Source organism: Castor canadensis, chromosome 8 (genome assembly GCF_047511655.1).
Source record: "Castor canadensis chromosome 8, mCasCan1.hap1v2, whole genome shotgun sequence".
In the NCBI taxonomy this organism is placed as follows: Eukaryota; Metazoa; Chordata; class Mammalia; order Rodentia; family Castoridae; genus Castor; species Castor canadensis.
Window position 1 is genome coordinate 20244629 of NC_133393.1, and position 16122 is coordinate 20260750.

General features: G+C 49.4%; 1 protein-coding gene across 7 annotated transcripts in view; it reads right to left on the reverse strand.

The window, feature by feature from the left end:
- Window positions 1-16122, reverse strand: part of Ppard (peroxisome proliferator activated receptor delta) — a 74771-nt gene that overhangs the window by 19689 nt on the left and 38960 nt on the right. Inside the window, exon 3 of one of the 7 annotated variants that reach the window (XM_074082362.1) lies at window positions 10690-10772. The exons of 4 other annotated variants lie outside the window; for them this stretch is intronic. The gene's annotated coding sequence lies outside the window, so the exon portion shown is untranslated. Of the gene's footprint in view, window positions 1-1076; window positions 1417-8796; window positions 9974-10689; window positions 10773-16122 lie in introns of those variants that run through there. 2 more of the 7 variants (XM_074082364.1, XM_074082363.1) reach the window with 2 other exon arrangements.

The following is a 16122-nucleotide window of genomic DNA, read 5'->3' on the forward strand; positions in this document are numbered from 1 at the left end:
ATCTATTTAACTGATGAGGAAACAGCAGCACAGAGGAAGAGCAACTGGCTCGAGGTCACACCGTAACGCAGAAGCAGCAATTGAGTTCAGGCAGGCTGGCTGAGTCTTAGCCACAATGCCAAGTGCCTCACATGTGTAAGACTGGACCAGAAGCTGGCATGTCCCTGCCCAACAGGGTCTCCAGAGGTCTGGAAGCTGCTTTCAGCCTCAATCTGTCTGCCAGTCCCCAGCTGTTTCTGTCCAAACAGCCTAGTCAAAGCTCTTCTGGCTTTTCCTGACAGAAAGCAACTCTTTTGTCACAGCTGAAGATGGCCACAGATAGGATCTGGTCACTGCCTCCCTCTCCAGTCCAGTCCTCTTGCTCTGCCCTCAACTTGCCCTAGCCTGAAGTGCTGCCCCTCCTCCAGCTAAGGCCAACTCTCCTTCAGGACCTATTTCTACCTCCCCTTTTAGGAAGCCCTCCTGGACTACTGCCACTCTATTCTCACTCCAACCTGACCCCAGGTCCTCCAAATCTGCACCAATCTGCAATATCTGTTGCCTACTCTGGCCTCCCCATGTTATTAGCTTCCTGGAGAATGCCCTTGGTCTTCCTGAGGTAGGTCCCCAGTACTCAGCCTGGTGTCTGGTAGTGGGTGTTCACATATACATGAATAAAAATGTAAAGCTGAGTCACGCTGTGCTTGGCTGAAACTCTGGCCAGGGTCAGTTTTCTTGCACTCCTGCCACTGAGAGGCAAGGCTCATTAGATGTTAATTCACCAGCGTCTGTATAAGACTTAAGTTCAAACCCTGGCTCTGTCCCTTCCTGGGACCCGGGCACTAACATGCCTTAAAATCGAGGTACTATCCCCTACCCAAGGCTATGTGTGTACTAAATACAGGTGCGGGAACTGTGGCAGTGCCAGGTACACTGCACACCCAACACCTGGGACTGGCCACTGCCATCCTCATCCTCCTGCGGCTGGCACACATAAGTAAGGCATTGCCTGCAGCGAGGCCACTCCAGCTCTAGAGGCCACAGCTCTTGGAACCTCAGGGACCTTGACAGACAGAGAATCCCCAACCCCATCTTACATGAACCAGAAGAAGAGGGTTGGGGTCCAGGGGCTAATCTGCATGCCTGCTTCTCTGTTCCTCCTCCTTGCTCCCCATGCAGCTGGCTGTTGCTATCTCCTCTTTGCCCTGCTGTGGGGGTGGGAGAGTGGGGATCAGGAGTATCCAGATTAAGGGCAGAAATTGTACCATGCCCCTGGTGAGTGGCTCTCAGTCAGCAGAGAGGGAGGCCCTGGGAGGATGGGTCTGGTTGATTCTCTCCCAACCTTTCTATCAATCAGTAATCTGGGCGCTGACCCAGTGCCCCGATTTTCCGGGCCAGCAACTCCGTGGTGCTTGCTGCTTCTCATTTGCCAATCCAGGTCACCCCACCTCCTCAGAGCACACCACAGCCAGGCTGGACTCACCCCAGCAGATCACCTGAGGCCACCAGCCCCCCTCCCCCTCGCCATGGCCTGGGGGCTGGCTTTGTTCAGAGAGCACTGGAATCAGAGAAAGGACAAGCAGGAGGCCACCCTTGCATTTCCACAATCCTTTCTCTTATACCAAGAGTCAGTCCCCAGATAGGAGCTAGTCTAAAATAAAAGGAACACCTGGTCTCCAAGAGCCAGAGAATATCCTGGAAAAGAGACCAGAGAGGGAAGGAGTGCTTGCCCGAGCTAAGAAAAGCTGGGGCTGTGGGGGTCTTTGGCTGTCAGCTCTCAGTGGGAGGACTCATGCTGCCCACCTCTTGGTAGCCACCAAGACCAAGAGAGTATCATAACCATGGTTTAACAATAAGAGATGCTCAACGATGTGAAACCATGCACAGAAAGGATGAAGACAAAACCCACAGCCTTAACAGTACTTTTCTGAAGAGTGGGGCTGCATGGGATTACTTTCTTTCTGGTTTGTTTGTTTTTGTTGTTGTTGTTTGTTTTTTGAGACAGGGTCTTTCTATGCAGCTCAGGTTGGCCTTGAACTTGTGATCCTCCTGCCTCAGCATCCTGAGTGCTGGGATTACAGGTACCGGTCCTGACAAACAGCTAGGATCCTCCCTCCCCCAGTTGCTTTTTTGGTAGTACTGGGGTTTAAACTCAGGGGCTTGCTTTATTTTTTTCAAACAAGTTCTTACATGTTTTGCCCAGAATGAGTGATCCTCCTATCTCTGCCTTCCATGTAGCTGAGATTACAGATGTGCACCACTATGCCCAAATTGTTTGCTGAGATGAGGTCTCACTATAGCTTTTTGCCTGGGTTGACCTCGAACTTCAATCCTCCCATCTCTGCCTCCTGTGTAGCCAGGATTATAGGAAAGCACCATAACAATCCGCCTTCTTATTTTCTTAATCATATTTCCCTGTGATCACCAACATCTTTTTGGGGAAGAGGAGAAAACATTTCTAAAAGTGTTTTGCATAAAGAAATGAAATTAAGATGCTGAGAGATAGTGCTACGGTAAAGGAAAGACCTGCCAAGGTTCCAGAAGGACCAGAACTCTCCTATTGCATGTCAAACAGACCTGAGGCCCTGTGTTACTCACAGGGCTTCCAAGGTCAGGGAGGCTCTGCTGGCAGGCAGAGGACATGCTGAGGGACCCTCCATAGCCTCTCACCTAGGACCTGGGGCTAAGGCTGCTCACTCCTTTGCTGCCCCTCTGTTCTCCTTCACCCCTGCCAGCTGCTTTTATTCACTCATTCAATAAATATTTGCTAGGCACTACTGCATGTGCCAGCCACACTGGTCAAGGACCTTCACAAATTCTAACTGTGCTGATGGCCAGGGCTCTGAAGGACAAATGCTGAGCGCCGTGGGGCATGCTGGGAGCATACTAGTCTAGGCAGGTGATTGGGAGTCTTCCCTGGGTCCGCTGTTTGATTGAGATGAAAGCTGCAAAGGGGGACAGAGCTGTGAAAAGGCCCACAGAGGGAGCAGAACAGTGATGTTTGGGGGAGAGGAGGAAGGTGTGACTGGTTTGGCTGAGGCTGGCATCACTCAGGGATTGTAGGGCAAGGCAGGCACATAGGTGTTCATCCCAAGAGCAGCAGGGGAGTCTCAGAGGATGGACAGAAGCAGGGCTACCATGGGAGACTGGAGATGATTTTAGCCAGGCTCAGAGACCTGGGGGCTCCGCAGGGGAGTCTGAGGGAGGGAGAAGCACCTTCTGGAGCTCCACAGGTAGGTGAGAAGCAGTGGCCTGTTTGTTCCTGGGAAGATTCAGGCTGAGGAGTAGAGAGAGGGACCAGGCCCTTGTGGCTCACTTGAGTCCTCCCTAAGCAAAATCACACACACACATCACATGGGTTCAACTGACACAAACAGCCATGTGTCTGGGCCTGGCATTTTTATTCAAGTCCCCCAAACATCCCCTACACGGCTCTTGTGAGCAATACACCAACCTGTGGGTCAGCGGCCTTACCCTGGGACTCTGGTGACAGTGCATGGCCTAGACACACCACTCACACCCTTTTCTTTTCAAAACAGTAAGACAAGTGAGGCCTTTGAAGTTTCCGAAGGGTTTCACAGGAAGCTGGCAGGGCAGGCAGGACTAATCAGTGCACTGATTAGTGCACCGCATCAACAATGGGGTCCTTCGTTTTAACTCTACAACCGCTGTCTGGGGGAAGCTTTGCCTCCTGCAGAGCTTGTGAACACCTGGGTGTAGGGTCAGGGCCAGTGGTAAGGACAGGGGCAGCACCACTGAGCAGGTGGCTAGGCGCAACGAGAGGTCATAATACCAACCCTCCCAGGAAAAGTGGGGCTCACAGCTGCAACAGGAAGGCAGGAATAGGGAGCAGGACTGACTTCCAAGCCTCCCCAGGGATAGAAGAGACATGGAGGACCATACAGCCAAGATATGATCAGCTAGTCCTGTCCAGAAGAAACCAGGGCTGCCAAGTTCAAGCTTGGCTTGCAAATGTGCATGTCCCCTTGTAGGAAAACACCAAGAACTGTTCACTGCAGTGTGACTTATAACACAAGGAACCAGAAAAGACCCAATGCCCAATAGCAGGAGAACTGTTAAAATAAATGGGACACATCCAGAAAGTGGAGGTTTATCTAGTCATTAAACTGCGTTTTCTTAGCATAGCACATATCTTGCTAACTGAAGAACAATAGAATACAAAACTATCAAGAATATGGTGCCCATAAAAATGACTAGAGACAGAGTGGAAGGAACTTTCCCTGTGTGAGCAGGGTGGTGGGTGATTTTTTTTTCCTTTGGTGGTACTGGGATTTGAACTCAGAGCCTCACTTGCTAGGCAGGTGCTCTACCACTAGAGCCACTCTGGCAGCCCTTTTTGTGTTGGGTATTTTCAAGATAGGGTCTATTTTTCTGGTGGTACTAGGGGTTGAATTCAGGGACTCATGCTCACTAGGCAGGAGCTCTACCAATTGAGCCACTCCACCAGCCCTCAAGATATGGTCTTGTGAACTATTTGCCCAGGACTGGCTTGGAACCTCCTGATCACTGCCTCCTGAATAGCTAGGATTACGATGTGAGCCACCAGTGCCCAGCATGGGTGACATTTTTTATGTCACTGTCCTTTAACCATTTGTACCAAGCATGCTTTATCTTCACCTTACTTGACCGGCACCAGCATGTAACACAGGTGCTGGACCCTCCTTCTCCACTCCACACTTTTTCTTCACTTGGCTCCCAGGGTTTCCTGCTGCTCACGGTTTCTCCTTATCCACCTTCTTTGCTGTCCCAGTCAGCAATTTCCTTCCAGTCTCTAAAGATCTCTCCTTACCTACAGCCCCTCCTTTCATGACCATGGCTTTCACCCTCTAATTGCAGAGGACTTCCACATGTATTTCTCCAACACTTCCACATGGATGTCCAACAAAATCACAACCCTAACACATCCAAAACCGAGAATGTGATCCTCCTCCTGCTCTTTCCCTTCTTGTAAACAAAAACTCCAACTTTCCCAGCTGCAGTGGTGGCACACACCTGCAGTCCCAGCTATTCAGGAGGCTGAGGTAGGAGGATTGCTTGAGTTCCAGACCACGTGTTACCTGGGCAATACATCAAGACCCCATCTCAAAACAATACAAAACCAAACAAAAACTCCAACCTTCTAGTCGCTTGGGCCAAAGTGTTAAGAGTCAGTAAGTTCTGTTGGCTCTGCCTTCAGTGAGAACCAGAGTCTAATCACTCCGCCCCACTACCACAACCCTCGCCTATGCCAACCTCAGCTCTGGCCTGGGCTACTGAGATAGCCTCCTATGGCTTCTCTGCTTCTGCCTCCCACCCCAGCTATTCCCATATAGCAGTTAGAATGATCCTTTTAAATGGAAGCCTGGCCCTCCTGTGATCAAATCCCTCCAACAGCTTCCTACCTGGAGAAAAGGCCCATCTTCCCACTGGCTAAGGCCTTCTGAGCTGCTCCCCTGCCTGCTGTATTCCTCTGCTCCTCAAGGTCTTCAGAACAGCAGGGCATACAGCAGGGCATCCTGCCCCAGGGCCTTTGTGGCTGCTGTTCCCTGAGCTGAGGTTCTTCCCCGGTTATCTGTCGTCCTAGCTCGAGCCTCACCTCCTTCAAGTACTTCCTCAAATGCCACGACGTCGGCAAGGCCTTTCCCAGCCACCCTATTTAAAACCGAACTGCTTACCCTTGAGTACTTGCACACAACCACAACTCCCCCCCACCACACACACACTTCAACTTCCTCCAGAGCCCTTACGCTCTCTGGCACAGCAAACTCATATTTACTCATCTGTTGAGCGCTTATCTCTTCCCAAAAGAATATAAGCCCATGGGACACAGATTTCCATCTGTTAAATTCACACTAATCTTCCAGCCTTAGGAATGACTAACAGATAGTAATTGTTCAATATATATTTGCTGATTAAATAAACAACTTCTTATAGTTGGAAAAACACATGTCCACTCTCCGCCTGCTGAAGCAGCACTGCAGGGACCATTTCTCCCTGGGGCATCTGAGCCTGCTCTCCAGACCCTTCTAAGGATCAGGGTCTTCGGGATTATGATAAGCTGTGGAAATGCCACAGAGGGAAGACAGTCCAGAAACGGCTGGCTGAGGGGGCTTGCAAAGTTGGGCTGGCCAGTTCTTTTGCCAGTCTGTCAGGTGACCTTGGGGGAGGTAGAGGCTTTGTTTTTTCCATGGGGAGGGAGTGTTGGGTGCTGCTCTAAAGTCCTCTCACTGAGCAGACCCACGAGTACCATTCAATGGAGAGGCTTGAGGGACTCTGTCCTGAGCTCAGACACATGGAGGGTGGGGAGGCGGTGACAAGTCTTTACACTCCCAGTGGAGAAGAAAAGGCCAAGCACCTGTTGTACACAATGAGGGAGGAAGGAGGGGAAAACTGCTTCTGCTAGAGGGCTCAGAGAAGATTCAAGGTCAAGGGAAGCAAGGGATAACCTTGAAAGTAAGGCACTCTCATTACAGAAAATATGTTAAAGAGTTCAGAGAAGAAAATAAAACTAAGGAGTGAGCAGAATTGTTTTTAATGAAAACTGAGGTGAAGGTGGTCCAGGCAGGAAAAATACAGGATCCCAGGCCAGGAGGGAGGAGGGAACAGAAGACCATGGAGGCCAGCGAGTAGGGAATGGAAGAGGTTGCGGGATCAGGTCACAGCCAACACGTGCAGAAAACCTTCTACGATTCTCCTTCTGTGGAGCCTGCCCAACATCTGCTTGCATCCAACAGTACACATCGTTTGCTGTGCCAGACATTATTCTACTCCCCTTACATATAGCAACCCACTTTGGTTCCACAAGTAGACTATAAGGCACGTTGAGCATAAATTATAGGAAACAACTGTTTTGAATAACCTCCTGCATTGGGCTCCAACAGATCAGACTAAACATTAAGATGGAGTCACTCATACTAAAGTTCTGTCTTGCCAAACCAAAATTAAGTTTTTTTAAAGAAAAATTTTAGTGGGTATTGGCATTTAAACTCAGGGCTTCAGGCTTGGTAGGCAAGTGGTCTACACTTGAGCCATGCCCCCAGTCCGAAACTAAGTAGTGATCTGACCTTCCAAGAAATCAGAAAAGAGATAACAAGCTAAATTTCCTGACCAGGACTGTTTCAATTGGCATGATAATGAAGTTCTCTGCTTTAATCTTTACAAAAAAGTAACCTGAAGTTAACCAGTTGGTTATTTTTCTATTGTTCTGTCTCCCTGTCCCTGCCTTGCAGGAAAAGTAACTCTGAAATGACCAGTCTGCTTTTCCTTCTGTTTCTGCTTTTTTTTGACCCTTCCCTATCTATAAAACCAACCTCTGCTCTCAGCACACTAGAACATTTTTTCTGCTCTATGGAATGAAGTGTTGCCTGATTCTAGAAATCACAAATCCATTAAGAGCTGTAAACTACATTGTAATTTTACCTTTTGACAGACTATTGCCCCCATTTATAGATGAGAAAACCAAAGCATGGAAGGTAAGGTAAATCCCAAGACCATCAGACCAGGAGTGGGGACCCTGACCCTGGCTGTTAGGGTGGGAGCTCCCACTCACTCTCCTGCTCTGCTCTCGCTTCCATTCCTCAACTCCTAAGGCCAGGAAGTTCCATGTGCTGACTGACCTGACTCTCCTTCCAACTAACCTCGTCCCTTCCCTGTCCTGCCTGGCTTCTGGCCACCTTTTCTAGGTGAGGCCTCTCAATCCCTGTGACATTTGTCCTGGGGTTTCCTGTCCCCTGCTCTTCCCTCAGTTTATTTTTAACCCCCGTCTCCTAAAACCCTCAATAATTGAGTTGAGGCTCAAATGTAGAAATGACATGTCCAGAAAGAACAGGACTCCCAGGTGGACAGCTGGCACTGCCTAGGCATCACAGGCACCTCCCTGCCCTGTGCCTACGGAATGGAGGGTGCCCTTCATGTTCAGCCCATCACCCAGCACCCTGTGTTGCCTATGATCTGTATTAGAGCTCTTTGAGGGCTTTTGCTTTTGTTGCAGTGTTAGGACTGAGCTCAAGACCTCCCGTGTGCTAAGCAGGCTCTCACTACTGAGCTACAGCCTTTGTCTCCTTCTGAGGGTTTTCTAAGCCTGATCCCCTCTTTGCATGCTCTGTCTTCCACCTTCCCTCCTAGGCGAATGATAGCAAGCCATCTGCTTGCTATCCAACCACTCTGAAACCCAGTGCCCCCGCTCCCTCATCTACCTGGCAGTGAGAAGACAGGGATACACCAGAGAAGGCAATGGTGTTGGGTTTCATGACAAGTACACCTCCAGCTCTTTCTTTACCATGTTGGGTACCCATGGGCAACTGTTTAACCTCTCCATGGCTCAGTCTACCCATCTGCAAGATGGGGCTAATATACCCATTTGCCCTCCTTAATGGAGAAAGTAAGGCTCAGCTGAGACATTAGAAGTGAAGACATTTGTCTTACATCATTTACACATCGAACTTTACCTCAGAGAGATAATCTACCTATACTGTCAGGTCATGTCAGGCTCCCGGAAAGAACCGAGCAAACTGCAGCCTCTGTTCACCAGTCGAGGGGGAGTCTGTCTGTGACTATTGCTTCCTCCTGGTTCTCCTGCCCAAGGAGCCCCTCCACCCCCACCTGCCTGGCTGCCAGAGTCCTGGGGCCTCTCCAAGATGCAGGTTTAGTGTGGCCATGAGCCAGGGTAAGAACTACCCAGATCTGGGAAGGCTGACTCTCCCGGAGTCTCCATGCTGTAGCACTAGGACTTTGGGCTATATCCTGCTTTCCCCAAAACAACTGCCCTGGGGAAGGATCCAGGAAGCATTAGAGACAGACACTGTGTCTTCTACTCACCAAAAGCTCAGGTGCCTTGGGGACTGCTAACTGAAAAGAGACAGGCCTGTGGGCTGGTGGTAGCCACCAGGGCAGAAAGGAGCAGTCCCGGGCAGCTGTGGAGTTGTGGTCATGGCCCTCCTTCCTGGATGCCTCCTGGAGAATCTTTACCCAAATCCCAGGGCAGAGCAGGCAGACAGCATCTCCCCACCCACAGTGACCTGCTTGGCACTGCTCTTCACACCTTTCCCCCACTAACGCTTCCTGTTTCCCTCTCTCCTCCAGGGCCCCAGGCTGGCTGAGGTGGGGCCTTCCTTCATCCATCTGGACCACCCTCAGGAATCACAGACCAATTTGGGAGTCCTGGGCACTGACCCTTACATGGGCCAGGGCCAGGTACATGCGGCCTTCATTCCTGTCAGGGCAGGAGGAGGCTGGAAGGAAGCCAGCAGTGCACTTTGGTAATACAAGCAGGAAAGCATTTCTTCCAAAGGTGGATGGAAGTGTCCGACAGCCGCCTACCAGCTTGCTTCCTACGTGCGGGCCTGCCGTGCACACACAGGAACGTGTGCAGAGGGCACTTTTCTCCTCCTCATGAGGTTGTGTTATGAGCACTGTGCCACCCTAGGGCTGACCAGTTAACTCAGAGGAGGCAGCTGGCATTAGGACAAGAGCAGGGCTTTGTCCCCACACAAAAAAGGGTTTGAATCCTAGCTCTGCTACATGAATCCTACTCACTACATGAGTGGCCTTGGGCAAACTACTTCTCTTCTGCACATGTCTGCTTCCTCATCTGTGCAACATCACACAGCTCAGTCGGGGGATGTAACTTGTCTCCAGTCGCTGTGAGACAGCTGCAGAGCTCAGCCCCAAACCCCGGTATACTGGCCCCTAAGGCTCGTCTGACTACAGGATGTTTCTCAATTGCAGCTATAAAGGACACAGGAATGGTGGCCTCTTCACATGGCTGTCAGATTCGCAAACACAGGAAAACTCCCTCTGAGCCTCTCTGCCTTAAAACAGAAGTAGCCGAACCTGACACCAAAACAGCCAAAGGGACTGGAGTCCACATCACCCTCACTGGGCAGCATCACTATGCCTCCTGACACAAGAGCAGGAGGTACAGCACCTCCACTGGTTCCCATGGAAACCATCAACCTACCTCTCCTCATGAGGCAGTGACCCATCCCACAAATAGGAATGTGGACAATCTGTGACACATGTCTGTAAGTGTCAGCGACTGGAGAGTCCCAGCGAAGGGACACACAAACTCATTACACTGCTCTAGCTATTCTCAAGCTTTCACTTTTGAAAGTAACTTTTAAATACTAAATATAGGTTGTATAAGTTACAATCTGATTTTATTATATTGTTGTACACAAACTTTTTTACATGGTGTTCATTTTGTGTTTTATTCTTTTTTTTATTGTTGTTGTTGCTTGTTTTTTGTTATTTTGAGACAGGATCATGCTATGTAGCACAGACTGATCTTGAACTCACAATCCTCCTCTGGAGTGCTAGGATTACAGATGTGTACCACCATGCCCAGCTTCTTCATTTTGTGTTAATGCTCTTTTCCTTTATCATTTTCTATTATTAAATGTCTGCATCAGGTAGAGATCATTTTATATGTTAATGACATACGTAAGTTTTTTGGGGGGTACTGGGGTTTGAATTCAGGGCCTTGCTCTTGCCAGGCAAGGTGCTCTATCACTTGAGCCACAGTTTCCAGCCTGACATACATAATCTTGTCACAATTTATGTCCTTAATAATAATAAACCATGTCCATAAAAACCACTATTATATATATATACTTTTATGTATAAAATTTTTACTGTATTTTTTAAACAGAAAAAAACTCTCTGAAGCTTTATTTGAGAAAAATAATTAAAGCTAGGCATGATGGTACATACCTGTAATCCCAGTATTTGGAAGGTTGATGCAAGAGCATCAGGAGTTTGAGGCCAGCCTGGGCTACATAGAGAGATCCTGTCCCCTGTATCACAAAACCAAACAAAAAAAAATAGAGGAAAACAATAAATCAGTTTTTTATTATGGTCACTTCTTTAAAAACTCATAAAGTGTTATAAAAGATGCAGAATAACTTAGGATTTGGGAAATTCCCAGGAATTTCTGTTCCTTGTTCCCACCCTTAAAAGTTACTAACTGCTGGGAATTGATAGTCTTGACACTTTCAGCTAGCCTTTGCTAGGACACCCCATGGCAACCTCCCATCCACCTGCGGCCAGAGAGCCCCTCTCAGAATATCTACTTATAGGGCCAATTTGAGTGTCAGCTATGTGCAAAACCCCTGTGGGGAGAGATGCCAAAAGGTGCATGACAGAGTCTATCCTTGAAGAGGGCAAGTAGACCAACAAATGACTGTGGGAAAGGGCCACCCAAGATCAGACAGTGTGGGAGAGGGTTCTGGAGTAGTGTTCTGGCCCTTCTTTAAGCTAAGCCAGAACTCTGGGAAGGGCACTCCAGGGGAAGGTCAAAGTGAGGCAGCAAGGCCGTCTAACACAGCACATCTGGGAATGACAAGTGGTCTGCCTTGGCTGAGGCATCCAGTTCTCTGAAGGACAGATAAAGGGCCTTGACTTCCTAGTTACTAAGGACAGTGAATTTAATTCTGAGGCCGGGAGAAGCAGACAAACCACACAGGTGCTTTTAGTTCCATCTCCTGAAAGAGAAGAGAGGCAGAGAGACCCACTGGGAGCTCCAGAAATCTCATCTCTCACCCCTGAGCAGCTCTGCACTCTTCACCCTGAACTCCCAGCATGCCAGGCTCTCCCTACCTCTGGGCCTCCACACAGGCTGTTCCTTCCACCTAGGACACCTCCATCCCTTCTTCACCTAACTTGTACCTCCCTCTTCCTTCAAATCTCAGCTCAAACTTCTCTTCCTCATATAAGCCTCTAAAGTCTCTGTATTCTCCCTGGCCACAGCTCTTTCCACACTTTCTTGCTTTTGCATCTGACTTACTTGTTTTGGGTTTGTGCTATTTATTTGCCTGTTTGCTTTATAACTGGAGTGTAAGATGTCCATGGTTAGAGTATGCAGCCACATTAATCTTAAGTATATATAAGCTTAAGTACATATACTTATGCTTATACAGCTCCAGGAAACCATCACTCAGGTCAAGGTAGCAATCTCTTCCAGCACCCAGAAGTTTCCTGAGCTCCTGCCCAACCAATCCCCTCAGTAGGAGGCAACCATTCTTGTGACCTCCGACCCCATCTCCATCAGATGTGGATCTCAGAAGACAGGTGCTGAGTGGATCCTGCTGTGCTTTGGCCCCTTCAGTGCTGGGCGCAGAGCAGGCTGACTGAAGAGCAGGTCAGGGTGGTGGCAAAGGGGGATGAAAAACACCCAGGACATAAACCCTCTGCCTTGCTGCTTTCCTGCTCAAAATTCCTGCCTTTCTTCATTCAGCTTATTCCTTAAAAAAGACCTGGCTCTTGCTAGGCACAGTGGCTCAAGTCTGTAATCCCAGCTACATGGGAGGGAGAATCAGGAGGACTGAGGTTCAAGACTAGCCTGGACAAAACAACCAACAAATCTGGGAGTGATGGGGCTCATCTGCAATCCAGCTACTCGGGAAGTGTAAATAGGAAGATTGAAGTCCATGCCAGCCAGGGTATAAATGTGAGACTCTACCTGAAAAATAACCATAGCAGAAAGAACTGGGGGTGTGGTAAAGTGGGAGGGCACCTGCCTAGCAAGCTTGTTGAGGCCCTGAGTTCAAACCCCAGTATTGCCAAAAAATAAAAATTAAAAAAAAAAAAAAAAAAGAGAAAAGAAAAGAAAGACTTGGCTCTCAAAGGTCCATCACCCACTTTGGGAAGCTCTCTGCTTCTCTCCCCGCCGGCATCTGCTGCTCTCAGCACGCCCTGTAGATGGACAGCTGAAGTAGACCCCAGTCTGTAGTCCTGTGGCTCTCTAAGAAGGCCCTGCTCTAATTCTCACAAAACAAGCACCAACTCTCTCCCTTACTCACTATTCACAGAGAATCCTGAGCTGCAAAGATTCTTCACAGGGCTGTAGAGACCATAACAGAAAAGAGCTAAGAGCTTCTCTAAGCTACAGTCCACTTAAATCTAAGGAGTTTTAATGTCCAGTTACATGAATGTTTGCTCAGAAATTACTGATTAAACTATATGTACCTCACATGGACAACAAAAAAGGTTTTAAAAAAGAATTCAGCAGGACTGGAAGAGTGGCTCAAGTGGTTAGCGCGCCTGCCTAGCAAGCATGAGGTCCTGAGTTCAAAACCCCAATACTGCCAAAAATGAAGAAGAAAAAAAGAATGCAGTCTGTGCTGATGTGGAGTGATTCCCAAGATGTACCTGAGCAAGAAAGGACAGGTGTCAGAACAATTCTATGCTTCCACTGCTACAGGAGTGGGAGCAGGAAGAGGGAAGATGCTTATGCATGTGCACAAGGGGGTGGAGAAACCAATCCTATCATATAAGCAAATGGGTTGAACCTGGACGATCATCACAATCCTCTCCCACCCAACTGTCCAGAGGTCATTCTGGGGGTAAACTGAGGGTAACCTGTAGAATCCAGACCTCAAGTCCTGGAAGCCCGGCAGACACTTCCACAGGATGGAGGCAGACATACAGCGTTAATCAAAGCTCTGCTGATGCTCCCCACACTGTGTGCTTCCCGTAAGCTCAGTCAATGCTCCCCTCACTGTGTGAGCTCACCCTATGCTTGCCCCGTGCTCCCCTAGCTGTACGCTAGCCTAGTTCTCAGGCACTCCCTGGAGCCTGGTGAGGAGCAACGACTGATGCAACTCCACCTTTTGTTTGGTGGCCAAAAAATCTGGGAGCTCAGTGCCCAGGCCCAAGGAGGAAAGAAGGGCCTAGTGTCACCTCAGGCCAGTGCTGCACCCCAAACTAATCTTCCTCCAGGTGAGGCCTGGTTCCCCACTTCCTGACAAATATGCAAACCCCAGGGGGAAAGCAGAGGGACAGGGCCTCCAGGGTGCTGCCAGTCTTCCTAGCACTGATAGAGCACAGGGAAGGGTTCCTGGGGCCAGAGCATCACTGACCTGGAGGAGGTGGGAGAAGACTGCAGCAACCTTTTTACAAGGCCAAGTCAGTCTGTCTCTTCCTTTGAAGCCTCACCCTTAACTTTAAGGAGCTGACTCCGAGTTGCCAAGTAGATAGTGAAGTACATTCCATTACTGCCAGCCCTGGTTTGTGTTTGGTGGACTCTTGGTGGAACCTAGTCCAAGTCCTCACCTAGAGTACAGCACAGCTCTAGGGGACCCCTAATTTCCTTCTTTGCCCATTCCTAGTCTGCAGCTAGACTGATCTTTTTAGAGCACAAACTTTATCATATTTTTTCCCCTGTTCACAACCTTCAGACACTCCCTGCTACAATCAGAACAAACACCAAACTTCTCTTTTTTTTTTTTTTGGTGGACCTAGGGCCTTGTGGGTGCTAGGCAAGTGCTCTACTACCGAGCCACCTCTTCCTTCCCTAAAAAACCCAACTGCTGATGGGACAAGGCACATCCTGATCTGCCTCTGCCTGCCCCCTCCCTTCTCTCCTACTACTCCTGCAGGTAGAGAGGTCAAGCACACCTGCTTCTGACATAGCTGTAGGCGTTGGCCTTGCCTTTCCTGCCAGCTCCGTCCTTCCTCACCTGGCCAGGCCTAGTCTTCCCCAGGAGTCACCTCCTTCAGGAAGCAGGCCTTACCTGCCCATGTGGGTGAGGTGGTCTGGCTGGGCTTCACTTTATCTTCTTGCTGTAAAGTAGGGCAAGTCTTCCCATCTGACAAGTTTGTGAGAGGCCATGGTACACGATGTGAAGGGTCCTGAAAACTGTCAACAACTATCCAAAGACAATGCATTCCAACAACCAGTCAGACACTGCCCTCTCCTCCCCTATGAGGAGATCCCTGATGACTCCCCATGCCCACAGATCTAAGAGGCCCTAAGCTGCCTGTCCTGGCTCCATGATTGCTGCAGCCACCTGCAGCCACCTCCCGGGGGCCTCCTCCTTTGGGCACTCTACCTCTGCTGCTTCTCTTCCTTCACTCACTCCTGCTACTAGTCTAAGCAGTCTTCTCTGTTCACTGTGAGTCACATGTCACAGTTGCATCTACACCTTTGACCCAAGCTTCTCCTGCTGACTGTCTAAATACAGCAGAGGCTTCGCGAGGGCCTCATGACATATTCAAAGTAGTTAATTATCTCCCAGCACACAAAGGCGGTCTGGCCCTGTGTAGCAGAGCACCTGGCAGGCATCAGTGTTTGGGAAGCTCACCACACAGGCATCTTTCCTCTCCTGCCACCCCTGCTACAGTGCTCCCTGCACAGTTGATGGACACCTCCCCCGGACACACAGCGTCCGTCCCCTCAGTCTTCCCTCATTTCTTACTTATCCATTCTACTTTCCCTCACTGCCTCTGTCCCGGCTCAGGGCCTGCCCACTGCTCACCTTCACCTGTCCCCAGACAACCCGCCTCACTCCTGCCAGTAACATTCCTGAGTCCCCACCTGATCTTCCATGCCCCTGACCATAAAATCCCACTCCTAAATGTGGCATCCAAGGCCTTCCACACTGGCCCTCATATATGGTCACAGCCACTCCCAGTAACACTAACATGTGCTTCCCACATGCCTCTTAATCCCTGTAATAACCCAGGAGGGAGGAACTGACAGATGAGGAAACCAAGCACAGGAGGGTAAATGTTAGGGTATAGTCCAGGCTCCTGGAGAAGGTACCGTGCCAGAAGTAACCACCTCTCCACCCTTCAGTTTTCCCAAAACATTCTAAATCCTTTTGAGGGCAATGCCAGGTGCCTAGATTCTTATGTGCCTTTAAAAAATCATTGCAAGGGCTGGGACAGCTCAGTGGGAGACTGAGCACTGTAACAGGCTTCACACTGCCTCTGACTTCCCAAAGGGAGCAGCAGCAGCTGTTCCAGGAACCAAAATGAAAGATACTGTGGGTTGCCCAAATGATTCCTGAAACATCCTTTGAGTTCTAAGCTGGAACATCAATATTTACAGGTCAATGTTACGGAACTAGAAACTGTATTTTTTCCGTATGATTCACACTGTAGCATACCAAGGCACTTTCATTAGTCACTGGGGATAAAACACTCAGTCATTTTATGGGACCTGAGGGAAGGAAGATTTTACTTCTCTAAAGGTTTCATTTCATGGTGCCAGGTGCAGGGTCGGGAAGGCCCCTCTTACTACAGTCCCATTCCTGCTGCCCTGTCTCCTGTCAGTGTCACAGTGTGTCCGGTCACTGGCCTCTAACTGCCTCACAGGCCTGGACCTTCGCTCTTCAAACACGTGGCCCCACCCAAGATGTTCCC